The following is a 17,115-nucleotide window of genomic DNA, read 5'->3' on the forward strand; positions in this document are numbered from 1 at the left end:
CCGTTCGCTGTGATAACAATGATGTTCGATTGACTATTGCAGTCTATTATTCAACTAGAAATTACATCACGGTACATTATTTATTTTACTTGTATTAATTATTATTCTATTTAATTTTTTTATATTACATATATATCTTATCTGATCATAAAAATTATTTTACACGCAAAGAAATTACTAATTTTTCTCTGATTTCAATTTCAATGTTTGCATTGAAACATTTTCGTATTTAAATCAGATTTATTCGCCTTCACTTTTTATTTATAAAATTCTTGATATAAACTTAATACAGTATTTTTGTGTCATCAATGAGATGTTGTTAGTCATACTTCTCCAATTAGAAAGATTAATATGTTTGTTGCATGAATCTATTCTCTCTCTCTCTCTCTCTCTCTCTCTCTTTCCACATAAAAGTTTAATTCTTGGAAATAAATACAAGCTTGGACGATTTTGCAGATCGCTAATTTAGGCACACCGATCCATCAAGATAACTGCTGCGTGAACAATACTTTCCTATACAAGATCTATTTGCAAACAGCGTGCAAGCTGCGACGAATCCGTTAGTACGCTCGATCGTTTTTCCCCAAATCTCGCCAATAATAGTAATGCCTCAATGGCGCCATTATGCGGACGATATATCAATGTGTGCATAGCGCGCGACAGACGGCCAGCATCCATAAAGGTGTTGGATTTTGGGGGATTCAATCAGTTTTTGCCAAGGGCTTACACCCCGTAACTATGTCCACATAACCGGCCAGGTTGAAAAAAGAAGATAATAACGTGAAAGCGAGCGCAACAAACGTCCATCGCCTGTATTTTTATCATATCCATTTTTAGAACGTCCTTCTATAATATTGAAAATCTCCGTCAGTGTTAATTAATATTCTTCAGTCACTAATTATAAAGCGACATTATTTTAAACACCTATTCCTCGCTGTTCATTTAACAGAAGCGAGGCAGCTCTTTTCTTTAAAATGTACGACAGAGTTTCATGAAGATAAGAAAACACGGGCCGATTCTTCAGGATAAAGATAAAGCGCATAATGACTCCCCGTCATTCTCTGGATGCGTAATATTATTTTTTACGCTCGCAGACGCAGTGATTTCACTTCGATCGACCTTTCGTTGGGTCGTTTCCGTCGAGTGCACATATCGATCGCCACAGTCGGCCCTTATTGTACCGGCGCGCTGGTCTGTATGGTGACATACTGGTGGCTGACGGAGACGACGATTCCCCTGTAGAGCATGAGCGACACGGCCACGAAGGGAGCGAATCGGGCACGGATACGGGGGCACAGCAGCCGGGAGGGTGAGACGGTCCTTCCTAATTCAGGAAAACTCGTGAAATTACCTTGACCGATCGTTGAGCACTTAATCGAAGATTAATGGCCGTGCCTTTGAAGGTCGACGTTCTCCAAGCGCGACTCGTGCTCAGTTTGCTTTACAAATCGCTTCAAAGTCATTTCCGAGCGGAACTCAGCAAATCAACAAATTTTGTATTAGTTAAACGAAAGAGAGATATCGCATGTGCGGTCATTGCTTCTATGGGAACAATAAATTAGAAAAATGTAATATGTAATAAATATTTTATGAAATAATTGTTAGAGGAAAATATAAAAATCGCTTATTATGGTTTTTTACTTACTTTATATTAACTGTAATTATTGATTGCTCCGTCGAAAATCGAAATCTGCAGGCACACAACACGTCAGCTCGTATGCCAGCAGAAAATTCGGTAAGCATCGTATTTCCGCATCTGTTTAGACGCGTGTACGCAGGGTAGCCGCCAGCTTTTCAAGTTGGCATTTGCAGGCTTTTGTGGTAAACCACGAACAATACTGGCTACCACGTCGAGCGACTAACCCCGATACACCATAGAACTCTCACCATTGCTCCTCCATTCGTGGTGACTCGCGCGCGCTAAAATATGGAAAGCCTTATTTGAGTTGCGGCCAATCGGGCCCCCGCGCGACCCCAAGATTCATGAAATTAATTAGAATGGACCGCGTATATTAACGCGCACACCCTCGTCTTGCATGATACATCACCGGATAAACGAAGCGAGAAATTAAGCGCGCAATGAATTAATGTACGTCAATGTTACGAAAATTAGCGACACCAATGAAGGATTTAATTACGTTTTGCAACAAACGCTCCGGAACAACTCCATGCAAAAATGTTATCCAATAACCGTTATTCTGCCGCTTGATAATTATTGGTGTGGCGAAAATTGACGGTTTCGCAAAACGCCGAGTCGATGACAGAGACTTGAAACGAGAATTGCCGCGTCGCACGCACACACACCCCTTGTGCGCACACACTCACACATACATACGTACATACGTACGTATTCACGTACATACGCGGGTACGTACCCCGTAGTTTGACTCCAGCGCACAGACGCATAGGGGGACAGATGTCTACGGGGGGCAGGTGTACCCCAGTGGTGCGCGTGCCAACCAACCCCCTGCCGCGCCACCCATTCAAGACTATAATTTACTTGAAGAATGCCTGACCCAGCCGGGCATTCATCCCGCACTGACGTGGGTTGCTGCTTCGGGTTTAACTGCGAGGCTCTCGATCGCGAGCAGTCGATCGCAGATCGCAGGCCCGATTGCCACCCCGACGTAAACCCTGACATCGTAGATATCGGCGGCGAATCAGTGTCCGTCACGATGACGACGATGATGACAACGACATTCTCGGATGCTCGACACGAAGTAACGCGAACGGTTTCCAGAACTTCAGAACACAAATCGCGACATCGTGCACAGGCCTGGAAAGTTGCTCGAATGTCTATTCAACCGTCAAAATTCATTCAATATCTTAATATTCATTCTACGTTCATTCAATTTAAATTTAAATTAAAAAATTGCTATAATAATTTATTGATTTTTAGTTGATTATAAAATAAATACGCAGTTGCGACAAGGGTAAACACGCAGGGACCACCCGGTTAATTAAATCTCGACTTACTCGGTTATTTGCAGCGTTGCACGGTATTAGACGCGAACGGTACACTTTCGTAATGGCATCAACCGCCTTGACACTTCCGTCCGGGGCTTTAATCACATGTAAAACCGGGATTAAGCCCGCGCCAAAGCCCTGGTCGGACAAATCACTGATTTACCTTCATTGTTAAATGCGCGCGCGCGTTTTATTGGGCTGGCAGGGCCGAGCTTATGCAGGATTACAGGCGCACTGAAAGTATGTTTGATCTCTCGTCTCGTATCTGCGTGAGTTTTATTCGAATCGAGAGGAGGGGATCGAAAAAAGACAGTTCATTTAAACCCTAGTAAAATAGGGCTTAGCAGACTCGTTGAAACAAACTATTTATCCTCGTACGCGCTTGACTTGATCATTATCGTTATTGCTGTATCACTATCGTCGCTATTAATGTCATCGATAATTTTAAAATTGATTATTAAATGTCAATATGAATTTAATATGTCATTCTAACGGTATCTAATTATTTCAGTAAATACTTTCGAGATAGTATAGACTGACGTGAACATTTTGTGTAGGTTGTTCGTCATTTTTGTAGCTATCTACAGTTACACATTCGGTCGATCTGAAATTCACCCTTAAAAAGCGTATTTGTACGAACGATGGATAGAGTTTCCTTTTGACGGATCGCCAATTATCGAATCGCTGAACCAGCGGTTTCCCTAACTGTTCAAATCGTCTGCAAATAGTAATTTAATATAGTAACCAAGCGTAGCTCATCGTTTTGAAATATCGCTAACTACCGCTAGCGAAGTAGTAATTTAATATCATACGCGGCGCTTTCACGAAGCACATTCAATGGGAAGAAGCTACCAGTCTTATTTCACGGGAACGTTACTTTTCTGAATAGCGGAACAACGGCTACAAATCGGCAATCAGTTGAGTATAAAATCTGATCGACACGAAAGTGAAATGGCATGAAGGCATAATAATCTATCATAAAGATATTTTTCCAAAATTATGTTTCGCATAAAACTGCAGAAATTTCTAATCATAAATATGATGTTACTCAGATTTTCATCAAATGTCATTACAATATTAAAAATCTATGTATCATTTAATGATTAAAGAATTATTAAACCTTTTTAGGAGAAACTATTTTAATTCTTATACATATATAAATTATAACTCTCTTCAATTATATTTCGTTTCGTCTTTAGGTCAGATTACATTCCAGCTCCATATTGATCATCGTGCTTGCATTTGTCAAAGTCAACTCTTGCTACTTGATCAGGTGACGCATGATCGTCAGCCTACCCCGAAGTCGGAATTATCGAAAAGCGCGCTCTGGATCCTTTTAAATATATTCAATGTTATTCCTACACTTTACACGGGTGCCGGTCCCATAAGCAGTCAAGTGGTGCCGTAGCTCGTGCCCCACGCGTATCCCCCTGTCCTCGTCGCACCCGCCGCACCGGGTACCCCGAAATCCCGAATTCAGGGACCTCTCCCCTGCGAACTTCTCTCGTCATCCCCCTTCAGTCACTGGCTGGCAGCTCATTAAACACCCACAGCGCCCTTGGTCGCCCCTCGTCCTGATTTAACTATTGTTTAGCGCGTACATGTGAGTGTGTATGTACGTGTGTGTCGCCCACACGGAGCGGATTCGTTGGTGACTCGTCGTGAGCGTACAGGGTGCTCGAGAAATTAATGGCGAGGGACGAGAAAATCGTCCGTTGACGAGAGACCCTTCGCGTTCTTTAAATTTGCGCAATAGAAAAAATAAGGAAATGCAAAATGGAAAATTTGTTAATTTCAAAATAAGTTCATGGAGAATCTGTGAAGGCACAGGGTCAAGGGTCAGCGAGAGTACAGATCCGAGAGAATGCACGAATCCAAGGGCTGATCAAGAATCCAACGAGATGAAACATACACATTCTCAAAGCGGTGTTTTTGTACGCGAAAGAATCGATTGCTTCCGGGTTGCTGATGATTCTTGAGCACCCTGTATACGGCGATGCTAATGTGTGCGCGATCAGCAACACCGTCGCCACCATCGCACGTCCACCATCACCAGCAAAGGGATCGAACAAGCCATCTGTCCGTATTTTCGTGTCGTACTTACGAATCGCAGTGGTTCTTACTTTGATGCACTTCGCGCAGTTCCCGCGATGAATTATGCTGCCGGAGTGAGGAGGCGAAATTCTGCGAGCGTCCTGCGCGCGGGAGATCCTCCGGGCGATTCTCGAGGGAATTTGTAACGAGGTCGATGGCGATCATCAGAATTTGCTAGTGCAATTCCCTTGACTTAATTGTAACGTCGTCGATAGAGTTATTATTTGAACAGTGAAACCTACGAGAAAACAAATACGTTAGGAAAAATAAATATATAATTTAAGAGAATATATTTTATATAAATCTTATTTTTTATGAACTCTCAGAACTCAAATAGGTCAGATATTAAATTTATAGAAAGTTAGATTTGTACATGATTTATATAATTTGTCAGATAGTAATTATTTCAGATTCTTAAATCAAATTTTCAAAGATTCCTTTTTCATATTTAAAAATTTTTAATGCTGAATTTATTCGTAATTTTGGTTATTCCTTCCTTATTTTAATCACGTATTTAGTGTACACATTACGCTCAAGATATCTGGCGCCATACTTTTAATCGTCGCTCATTATCTGCCTCAATCCAGTCACGGATATTGAGCACCACCGGAAATACAAAAGTGACGTGTCCCTCTCCCGGTATACACACCAACTCGAGCTTTGATTACGATCATTCAGCCCCAGCAACGTACCTTACCCCTTTGCTCGCCATCTCGCTCTTTCATCAACGCCGCTCGGTACATTATTTCATAACAATTGCACCGTGTGTGGGACGATAACTGTCCGTTCCGAGCAAGCGACGCGTTAAAAGCAATCAGAAGTAACCGATAACGAAAATCTAGTTGTATGCTATTAATTTCTGCGTGATGACAAATCATCGTTTTGCTATTAATACTTCATCATGTTAATACTTTATCATTTAGAAAATTAAAGAATTATATCAAGCAGAGGTACAGATTATAAAATTAATAACTGTCATTTTAAGTACATAGTTTATAATATAAAAAATTTTTAAAGTGAATTTTTATAATAAGTATATAAAAGCTGTACAAAGTAAAAAATGTTAACTTACTAATTATTTCGAAATGTAATGGGAGACGATGGACACTCGTCCATCGGTTGTCCGGTTGTCCATTCGTCTATTGAATCATCTGCCGACGAGTTTAAATTTCATCCACGTCCGTCCATCGGCAAGCAGAGTTAATGAAATCGTCCACTATCCATCTTGATCCATCGAAGGATCGACAAAAAAGCTTTTACTCGCTTGACCCATCTAATCTATCTGTAATTTACACCCTTAAATAATAATTAATAAAATCTCTCTTATATGGTATTTATACGGTCATTGCCAAGATCTTTCTCAAATAAAACGGTCAGATTTCAAAATCATTCTCCTCGATCATTCTCCCTCAAGTCCGGCGACCCTCAAGAGTTACGTATTTCCTTCGTTCCGCGCTTTTTCTCACGCACACGTTTACGTGCATCTTCACGGAGCGAACGCCCTGACCGCCACTTCTCCCTTACTCCCGGGCCACCCCGAAATCCCGGTGAAGCGTGCGCCCATTTCACGGTCGTTTCGTAGGACGCAGAACCAAGAAGCCGGAGGCGCGGCGCGGGTCCTTTGAAATCCGCCACTTCACGGCGAAGATCTGAGACAAGCCGCCGAGAAAGGATTTTCGCGCTCTTGAGTCCCCCAATTCCCTCCTGCCCTTGTCGACGGGATCTCTCGGCCGGGCGCGATGTACTCTCTCGATTTACCCAACTTTCGGAAATATCGATTCGGCCGGATCCTTTTGATCCTTGGAACGTAGCCGATCCGCCAGATCGAGCATGAGAAGAGGAGGTCCTCGAGGGTGGATTTCCTAATTTTTTCCTTTCGACCCCGGTGTACTTCTCGTGGGAGTGTGTTAGATATTGATATCGCACATCTGGATAACCGTAAATCGTTGAGAAAAAGAAACAGGAAGTGTATACCAAGCAACAGGAACCGTACCGTGGGTGAAGACAGTCTCCGTTATGTCCTCATGGATCCTAAAAGGGTTGAAGGAAAAAAGATAGGACCGTTTGGACGCTACCTACCATCGTCTCGTTTGGCAGGTCGGTTTACTTAGGAGTTTAATAAGCAGTTCTGAAAGGAACTCCAGTACCTTTTGCAAAGTGCCGACGTCACTCACAGCTAAATGCGGACTTCTGGTACGATCTAGAACAAATCGGCTCATTGCAAGAAAATTTAAGATGGATATTTTGAATTTGTATGAGGTAATTTGCAATTAAAAGTGAAATTATTCCTTTTGAGAATTTTCATATAATATAATTTTAATACTTTAAACTATATTATCGTCTATAATCTTCTAAAACATTTTTGTAATGAAGGAACGTGCATTTCTCCATCGTGTCTGCTGGCATATGTCTTCATTCCGGAAGCAATCGGTGAGGAACAAATCGGTATCACGGTCGTCATTTTAATTTTTTATTGCACATCGCTTCCGGAAGGTAGAAAAAAACGCTTCCGTGGGACGACAGTCGGCTCGACGAATTTATGCCGCATGAACGATATAGTTGTGCGTTTTCCACAGCGGTTCGAAGCGAGGGGAGAAATGCAGCGCAGGAAAATCGAAGTCGCGACGACCATGGAGAATCGATTAGAACGCGGTGTACGGGGGTGCTCGCTACCTTTGTGAACCACCGAACGTGTAATTTCAAGGTAGTTAAGCCGCTTAACGAGATTTTCATCCCGCTCGCTCATTCGGCCCGAAAGAACGAGACCATTTTTGTTATTAGACGTCTTTACGACTTTGAGGCTGTTTCCAAGAGAGACAAATGTTAAGGTCCAAAATTGTTTCAGATTTAGGAGTCGTAACGAGTCGAAATTATTATTATATATTTATTATTTTTCGTTATTGTGATTGCTATATACAGAGTGTCCCACGTAAAGTGTCCAATCGCTCTGCTGCAGGTAGATCTCGTTAAGGTAAACTAAAAAGTCTTATACCATTTTGCAATTAACCACATAAATTTCGAGTAATTAAGTAAAGAAAGTTCGCTAATTCAGCGGACGCGATCGGCAGCGCAATATGACATAAATATTATATCATCTCGATATACGATATATTACCTAAAGTTCTCACGTCTGTTATCCACGTTTACTTATGTACGCGTGTCTAGATTACCAAAATGATCCCCGTGACAAAAATGCTGTGCGATAATTTGACAGACCACGCATCCTAATATCAAATGATAATCCTTTCCTGCCAATTGGCCGGAATCATGCCACGTACTGTGTTCGCGCTGCGAACTATCGCACGCGACACGTGTCAGCCACGTGCCGGAACTGAAGTCGTTACGACGCATCCTTGCGCGCGTATTTGCCTACAAAGTGCGTGTCAATTCGACCAAGAATTATTCGCGGCTAAGGGGTGTCTCGATAAAAAACGGTTCGGGCGATAAAATAATAATTCGATCATCGGCGATCTGCGGCAACAGAATGTCACGTGGCGACATGAGTGGCTTAAAAAAATGATAAAAGGAATATAGAAGAATAGCATTTAGATGAAATATTGTATTATTACATGAGCAAATGGGTGGCCATATTGACACTTGGAATCTGGCTTGTATGTCTGCGAGGGTAATTGTGAGTAATTTCAAATTTTATTTATTCACAAAATGCTGAGTAGTAAACGTGTCTTTATCTTTTAACAAAATGCAGCATTGAATTCTACCAAAGCACTAGCACACTTTATAGAATTATTTTAATTTCATTTACGAATATACAAAATGAAATTATTTTTAAGCAGACGGTCTGACATAATTAATTCTGCACTTCTTCACGCCCTCGTCGTTTTCCCACCGTTATCAGCCGCGTGTCAACTTGTCTCATCGTCATCGATCTTCTCTCTTTAAACGGATATCTCGAATTAACGCAACGAACGACGCCGGCCACGTGCAGCTCGCTCCACGCATAAACGAAAACCACCAAACGGAAAGAGAAACCGAAGAGTAGGCGCGCGAGAAACCGACGCGTTCGCCACGTGTCGGTATCACCAACCCCTAATCCGACGACACGTGTCAAGAGAGCAGCGTGTAGAAGCGGCCGTAATTGAGATATCATAGGCAAACGAGAGATTCTCAGTTAATCTCGGCGATTTTGCACCGCCGCACGCACGTGTGGCCGCCACGTGTCGCTTACTCGCCCGGCAAATTCGTTATTTGTGGCACTTTGCGGATCGATTACAGGAATTAGCATCAGACTACTGGCTAACCGGAATAAGCCGTTATATTGAATATTTAAGACACGACTTAGACTCATTTGCGCAATCTTCTTGCCGAATTCAGTCCAAATTTGAAACATTTGGGTAATTATGTACTTTAACGGACCCAGCCCCGATGACCTTGACCTTGACATATGCTGTCAAGGTCACCCTCCTGAGTGACCTTGAAGAAGTTTTAGCCGTCGCTCGTTGTTTGTTACAAAGTTATAAACAAAGAAAGTTTAATGATTTCGCACGAATTTTTAGCTGTGCACGTGAAGCAACAACATGATACTGACATATATTACAAAGGTTACCTTCCCGAATAACCCGCACTAGGTTTTAGTCGTCGATCGTTGTTTATGAAAAAGTTATTAACAAAAGAAATTTCGAAAATATAGTAGTTATTTTGAAAGAATATTGAATATTGAAAGATATAAACAACGAATATGTATATGAACGAAGATAGGAAAGTCATTTAAAGCAGTGAATTGTTAATACATAGAATAGTTTCTTTTAATATAAGTACAAAGTAGTCTTCACTTTAACCAAAAGCACAAACAGTTAAATACAAAGTATTCTCTGCTTTAACTTAACCTAACCTAACCTAACCTGGTTAGGTTATATTTTCCGAAACTCGAGCCCCGGACACATACGCTCGTTTTCAGCCCGCTTCGCGGGAGGGCGGGGGGAAGGGCAAAGCCCCTCCCCCCCGCCGGGGCCAGTGTAACAGATTTCACCGTGCAGATTTTGATCACCTGGTACACGCCACGGATTCCGGCGTGACCTATATGGTATCGTAAAATTATGCTTTATTCATTAAACATTTTTGTTAATAACTTTTTAACAAACAACGATCGACGACTAAAACCTAGTGCGGGTTATTCGGGAAGGTAACTTTTGTAATATATGTCCGTATCATGTTCTTGCTTCACGTGGACAGCTAAACATTCGTGAGAAATCATTAAACTTTCTTTGTTTATAACTTTTTAACAAACAACGAGCGACGGCTAAAACTTCTTCAAGGTCACTCAGGAGGGTGACCTTGACAGCATATGTCAAGGTCAAGGTCATCGGGGCTGGGTCCGTTAAAGTACATAATTACCAACATTTGTTTAAGACACTTTTGTGACTGCAGTATTATTTTCTTTTTTTAATTCGGATACTTTGGTTTGCAAAGACGCAGCCAGAACTGATCTGATTAATGATTCAAACAGGATCAATACCGCGATCAACGGAAGCGCAGCGATACAACAGGGTGGATCGCTCGCGGAGTGTACAGGACGGTATCACAGACATCGCCGGGGGTTGTTGGACCGGCCTGTCACGTCGTAAATATTTGCAGCACGTGATGCGCCCGCAGCAGTTTGCAGAAGAGTCCTGATTGAAAGCACCTAGTCTACCGAAACAGATCTGCGCGAGCGTTTAAACAAATTCGTCACGGCCGTGCAAAATGATACACTTTGCTGTTTTTATCGAATCGATATCGCATATAAACGATCACAAAAGAAACAAGTACGCTACGGCGTATAAAGAACACATAAAGACAATTCTGAAACGTCATTGTCGCTGGTCCAGCGATTTGTGCATCGGGAAGAGGGCGGTTTCAATCGTTTCCTGCACAGAGTTTCGTCACAAAGGCACCCTTGCACCCCCATGCGGATGCGATCATAGGCGCCCGCACTTAAATCTAATTCAGATAACGGCTCTCCGCCGCGCGGATACAAACGAACTCGTGGCATCGAATCATGTCATCGAAACGGATGAAACGGTCGGCTACGCGATTGCTTTTCAAAGGGAAAATTCGATCGAACGCATCGATCAATCGATCGGGGCATGCTACGAAGGGAAACAGCGGAAGTCACCCCCACGAACTGCAACGAGTGCATTGCGCTTTGCCAATATCTCGGATTAATTAGTGTCAGGATTTTATAGCAAAACGGATCCGCACAGCTTCCCCTTTCCCTTCTCCTTCCGTTTATCCGCGAAAATGCGGGTATTAGAGGGTCCGAGTCTGCGAAATGGGGCACGGGTTAAGAGTTCGATCGACGAAAATTCGATTTCCGTTAGCGGATGAAAGGAGTCTGCCGGGCTCCGGAGAAAGGGTGGATAGACGTGAAACAAAGTGGTCGCATTAAAATCCACTGCGAATCTCATCGCGGTCGGGGTACGGCGAACGATCAGATACCTTTCGCGACCACCAGGTGAGCCAATTCGAGCGGGTAACGCCTTTTGACGTTAACGCCAGCCACCTCTTGTGCGTGCCGCGCGCCGTAAACGCGCGTCGACGCACAATAGCCCGGCAGATCGTAATCTCCCGTCCTGGTTCCCGGTTACCAGCGGCCATCACCATTATGTTCGTACTCGTGTACTATCACCCCATTGTCTCGTTTATCTGCCCGAGAGCAGATCGCGAGTGGCGTTCTTCAGATGCTAACGGATTCGCGTGGCCGGCTTCGATTTCTCGCCTCTGGAGCGCGCCCGCTACAGCGATTATCGATTATAGATACTGAGAGAAAAATATTTGAATGATTTTTCTTAATGTATTACACTTCATTGCCTGCACGATGTGAGCAAAAATATGCAGCTATACTGTAACGCTCCTTTCAATATCCTCTTCGTTTAATTCAATCTTGAATTTTTTCATGGAGAATGCGGAACTTACGGAAACGTTAGAACGTCCTGTCTTAATGCATCATCAAGGCAAGATGTAATCCGCACGACGCAGTCGTTTTAACAAGTAACGCGGAAGCTTGATTCGCGCCGAGTTCCACACGCGTGAGTCATTGATTACGATAAAAATGGGATTTATCGACTCATCGCATCGCAAAATCCGAAACGGCCGGAGCGATTCGAGAGACGGGAGCTCGTTTCTGGGGAATACTCGAAGGGAGGGAGAGAACCTTTGTCCGCGTGGTCCGCGAGGATCCATCCTCTCCTGTCCCGAGGGATTCAGGGTGTATTATATTACCGGTCGCCCTTCCAGGAGCGATCATTATCTCTTTAGGAACTCGGGGCCAGGAATATAGGCCAAATAACGCAGAAATTATCCGCTTTATTAATAGTACGTGGTATCCGCTCAAGAGTTACAAGCACATGTAACTTTTGGAAGTAAGATATAACTTTTCATATTTTTTATTCATCATAAATAATTGTTTCTTCTTTGACGTATGTTCATTAACAAATCATGTATTTTATGTGAATGCAATATTCATGTATTTACGAAAGATAACGAGAATTTTATATCTGGAAAATGAGAATTATTATATATTTATATTGCAACATTTGGGCCAATCTTCTTCACTAAAGGAAGACTAAACGAGTCTTCCATAAAAAATGAACACGCGTGTTGCGTATAGTATAATGATCATCGCAGATGTCTGCTGGGCACTTGAGAACGAAGTGGTCCGGTCCGCGAACAAGTAAAACAGTTGCTGTTGCCCGTGAAATAATATCGTCGAGAGAAGAGGTTCCACGCACCGTTGCTTCTCTATCATGATGCCATACTATAAGATAAACTAAATAGGGACTAAAGTACGTTGAAAAAGATCCAATCGTTCAATATATTATATAATAATCTAGCACTAAACATTATGGAATGTTACGGAAACAACATTTATCTTTGTTAAATTGACTTATTATAAATTAATTTAAAATTAAGTATAATTCAATAAAAATATCAATCATATAAAATCAGTTTGATAAAGAAAATTTATATTTTTACTATAACTAATTTTGATTTCTCTGTTCTCTCCAAAACTTTACTCTCTTTCAATTCTTCAACAAATATTTATAATTCAAAATTTTTATATAAATTAATAAGTTTTGTTATTGATATCACAATACATATTTCGAATTTATTTATATATTTCGAATTTAATTAAAATCCATTTACTGTCACAGCCTCATGGGTAGGTATTTTTCTTATCTCCCTTTTACGACCCTTCGTCATAAGTTGTCGAGGTCAAAGGAAAACACAAATTCCCAAAGGATCAGATCCCCGCGGAGAAACCGGGGTAGCGATAAAAATCGCAACATTTTTCCCGAAAACAAGGCTCAGTCGGGCAGGAAGGGCCCCGTTTTCCGTGTCATCCCCTACACGCGACAATCGCGCGTACCATGAAGCGAGCGGTGTCTTGCAACTGGGGCGGTACCTGTAACCCCCGCAGTTTCGGCGCCCTAAAAACGTCCTTCCGGACGAACGCGCGCATAGAATGGAAATCCCTCGCACGCGATAATGCGAGCACGTCAATCCTCCCGCTCCCCGAAGATTATGAACTGCCACGCGCGTTCGGAGACGAATGGTAATCAGATTCTAATTCGTTCGCTTGTCACACACGTCATCCGAGCAAATTAAACAGAGCGTAAACAACGTGCGCACCGTTCAATCTGTATTAAATCAAAACTGTATTCCGTAAATCCAAAAGTTCTGTTTGCTCTTTAATATTAATCGATTATTCAAGTGTTATGACGAATGGAACGGCTAGAATTGAAATCGAATCTTCGAACACTAGGGTTGCAACGAAATAAGTACAACTTGCGTTCTTTTTATTTTTATATGGTATATCATCTTTGCTTAAAATTTATCTGCTTCTTTTGCTATTCTTTTTTTGTGCTATGACAGTTAATGGATTACGAAAGCGTGACAGGCGTGCCGTGTTATGAAAAGAAGCGAATACCCCGGGTGTGAAAACACCCTTCGAGCAACAGAACGCCTCGCTGTGCACTGTTACAATTTTTAGTAGAAAAAAGTAAACTGGCTCAGCAGAGTTGCGACTAGGTTGGCAGCTGGAGCTAGCGAAGCATGAAGGAAGAGCGATCAAGATCATACTTCTGGAAGACTGCCCTAAGTCATGCTAATCGAACGGAATATTGATCAGGTGTTACCTGCCTACGCTCGAATCACGCTTAAATGTAATTAAGATAATGTATTCAAGGCAACGTGTTCAAAGTGCTTCTGAAAATTTAAGGAAACTGAAGGGAGCGACATGAAGTATCAATTTTGAACTTTATTACCTATTTTTAGCCAAAGTATACGAGATAAACTCTTAACTACAAAGAGATGAGAATTAAGACAAAAATAGGAGCTATAAGCGTGACTAAGAAATCAGAAAAATAAAAAAAGAATTGGGAAGAGAATTATTAAAGCAACAGCACTTACATCAGCTGCTGCAATTGAAACTTGAGCTTGACTTATCACGATCGGTCCTCGATTTTCCTTGGTGGCGTCGCCAAGAGTGAAAAAGAATAGAACACCATCATCCAGCACCTCCCATTATCCACCAGAGAAAACAAACTGGTCATCTCTCGTTGCGCGCATTATGTCCGGGCTGTCACGGTTGTAGAGGATTACACGTCGATTAAGGGGCGCAATTTAAAACTCTCTCCCTCCTGCGCGCTCCCGCACTCCACTCTCTTGCTCTCTCGCTTCGCTCGATCCGCGTCGCAACCCTTTGCGGGTTACTCTATGGTTTTACAATCAGTCACCCGTGCTATGACACTGCCGATGGGTCGCCGTCTACGCAAGGGGTTGCTTCGTTTCGGAAAGCGGATTACGCGCTCGTCGCTCGTACTTCTCTCTCCTTTTTAAAGTTCTCACTTCACTCGTCGTGTCCTTTCTCGATATTGACGAGCTCGGTGTCACGGCTCGCGTGATCGATGGGAGGATTCACTGATCGTGCGTCTTTCTTCAATCATCAAGGCTTCTCTAGCTTTCCCTTGGTTGATCGCGGATTCGCACGTTTTTTTTTTTTAACTCACCGTAGTGACTTTTGCTCGTCATTGTTTACGGGCGATCCCTTTTGTAGAAAGCTCACCCGTCAAAAGGGTAAAAACTGCCTTCCTAAAACACAGTGACCACGAAAAATAACACGCTGTAATTTAAAAGAAAAACCGTTCAAAATTCGTTCTGCGCAGCGTATCGGAAAAAGAATCGTATTTGTGTATCGCGTGATTATGTAAAAAAAATGTTAAACACGCAAATGAAAAAGTTCTAGCTCTTAGAAATTTTTTCTTTTTCCGAGTAGTTCTGAGACTTTTATATTGTTAATTGGCATATTGCCAAGATTTCTCGACTATTGCAAATCCTTTAGATTTAGAAATGAAAAAGTTATCGAGCTTAAAAGATTTTTCTTCTCCGAGGAGTTCTGTGATATTTATATTGTTAGTTGGCATATTGCCTAGATTCCTCGACTATTAAAAATCCTTTAAACACGCAAATGAAAAAGTTCTAGCCCTTAGAAATTTTTTCTTTTCCGAGAAGTTCTGAGTTAATGATATCATTATTTTTTATATTGCCTAGAGTTCTCTGCTATTGAAAATACCGTAAATTCAGAAATGAAAAAGTTATCGAGTTTAAAATTGTTTTCTTCTCAGAGGAGTTCTGAGTCGATGATATCATTATTTTTTATATTGCCTAGGGTTTTCTGCTATTGAAAATACCGTAAACTCAGAAATGAAAAAGTTCTAGCCTTTAGAAATTTTTTCTTATTCCGAGTTGTTCTGAGACTAATGTTAAATTCATTTTATGCATACAATTATCGGTTAACGTTACGAAAAACAGTGTCGCAATTATTGAGATCGCGAGCGGCGAAATCGAAGAATCGAGGAATCGCTGGAAATTATTTTTCTGATAAGACATGACGTAATTTCGCGATACATACGTTCGCGAAATGTGTTAGATGCGGAATCTCGGTGCGACACCGAGAGCTATGTGGTTCCCCCTCTGGACGCTGCAAAGGTGCCCCCGGCTTTTTTTCCAGTATGAATGATGATGTATGGATGCTGGCTCTGGGCACCGGGGGCTCGGTAAAGGGTTCCATTGTTAGCGCCCTCCCCTGGAGAACGAACCCACTCTGCCCCGCAGGGGAAACCTTCGTGAAATATTACTGCCGAGCAACAAACTGCATTCTGCAGACTGTATACTGTTAATTTTATGCCCGATTTTTTGCCCACTCCATCTAGCCTCCCCTTCTTCTCTTCTTCTTCACCCTGCATCGTCAGCAGCCACCTCCTGATGTTGTTACACGACAAGAGTCCGTGATTCGAAGTGTCGATAATATTATAATAAATAATCCCTTTGGAAGAAAGGGTAACATACAAGAAATTTCGATTCTTGGAATATTTAATCTTTGCATGTATCAGTGTTGTATATATCGCAAAATTGCTGTCTTGTCAAAAACAATTTTTATCAAAGTGCTTACACATGCTAAATCCAATATTATTCTTTCAAATTAATTAATTATAAAACAAGAATTAATTATAAAAAATTATAAAATTTTACGAACAGAATGTATAAACATAAAAATTCGTATTATAAATGCAATTAATGTATGAGAAAATGTTATTACATCGTAAGAATCATATCGCACGAATATTCATTATTATAGGAAACATATTGCGACGTTTCGGGTGCGATCGCAGCCCCTGGAGAAGAATACACCCTGTAATCCGAGAAACGGGCAAACCGGGCCACGAGAACAATGCAAGACCGCAATTAATAGGGCCTGTAATCGGATGCACCGCGGGCGCGCGCCCCGCGTTCTATGCAAATCCGATCGGACACGGTTTTAGAGATTCGCCTTGGCCCTTCTCGTGCATCAACAATGCATACGCCGATTCCACCGACAATGGGCAATAATAAACCATGATAAATAGCTGTGCAAATACGCGCGTCGTGATCGCGACTCCCTCGGCCTCTCCTCATGCAAGACTCGCGTTCAGCTTCCAGGTGTATGCACCCGTTCGGATTCCAAAATAAATACGCACGGCAAATATACGGGGAGCGGTTCGTGCCGGAATAAACAAA

At 42.0% G+C, this 17,115-nt stretch overlaps 1 long non-coding RNA gene across 1 annotated transcript; it reads right to left on the reverse strand.

Annotated features, from left to right (window-relative positions):
• Nucleotides 1–204: 204 nt before the first annotated feature.
• Nucleotides 205–14,758, reverse strand: LOC105281856. Its single transcript, XR_002193480.2, has 6 exons — nucleotides 14,470–14,758; nucleotides 7,055–7,261; nucleotides 6,134–6,989; nucleotides 5,091–5,299; nucleotides 1,646–1,920; nucleotides 205–1,542 (listed from the first exon to the last, which is right to left on the reverse strand). It is a non-coding gene; the product is annotated as an uncharacterized LOC105281856 (long non-coding RNA).
• Nucleotides 14,759–17,115: the final 2,357 nt, after the last annotated feature.

This window comes from Ooceraea biroi, chromosome 6, assembly GCF_003672135.1.
Source record: "Ooceraea biroi isolate clonal line C1 chromosome 6, Obir_v5.4, whole genome shotgun sequence".
In the NCBI taxonomy this organism is placed as follows: domain Eukaryota; kingdom Metazoa; phylum Arthropoda; class Insecta; order Hymenoptera; family Formicidae; genus Ooceraea; species Ooceraea biroi.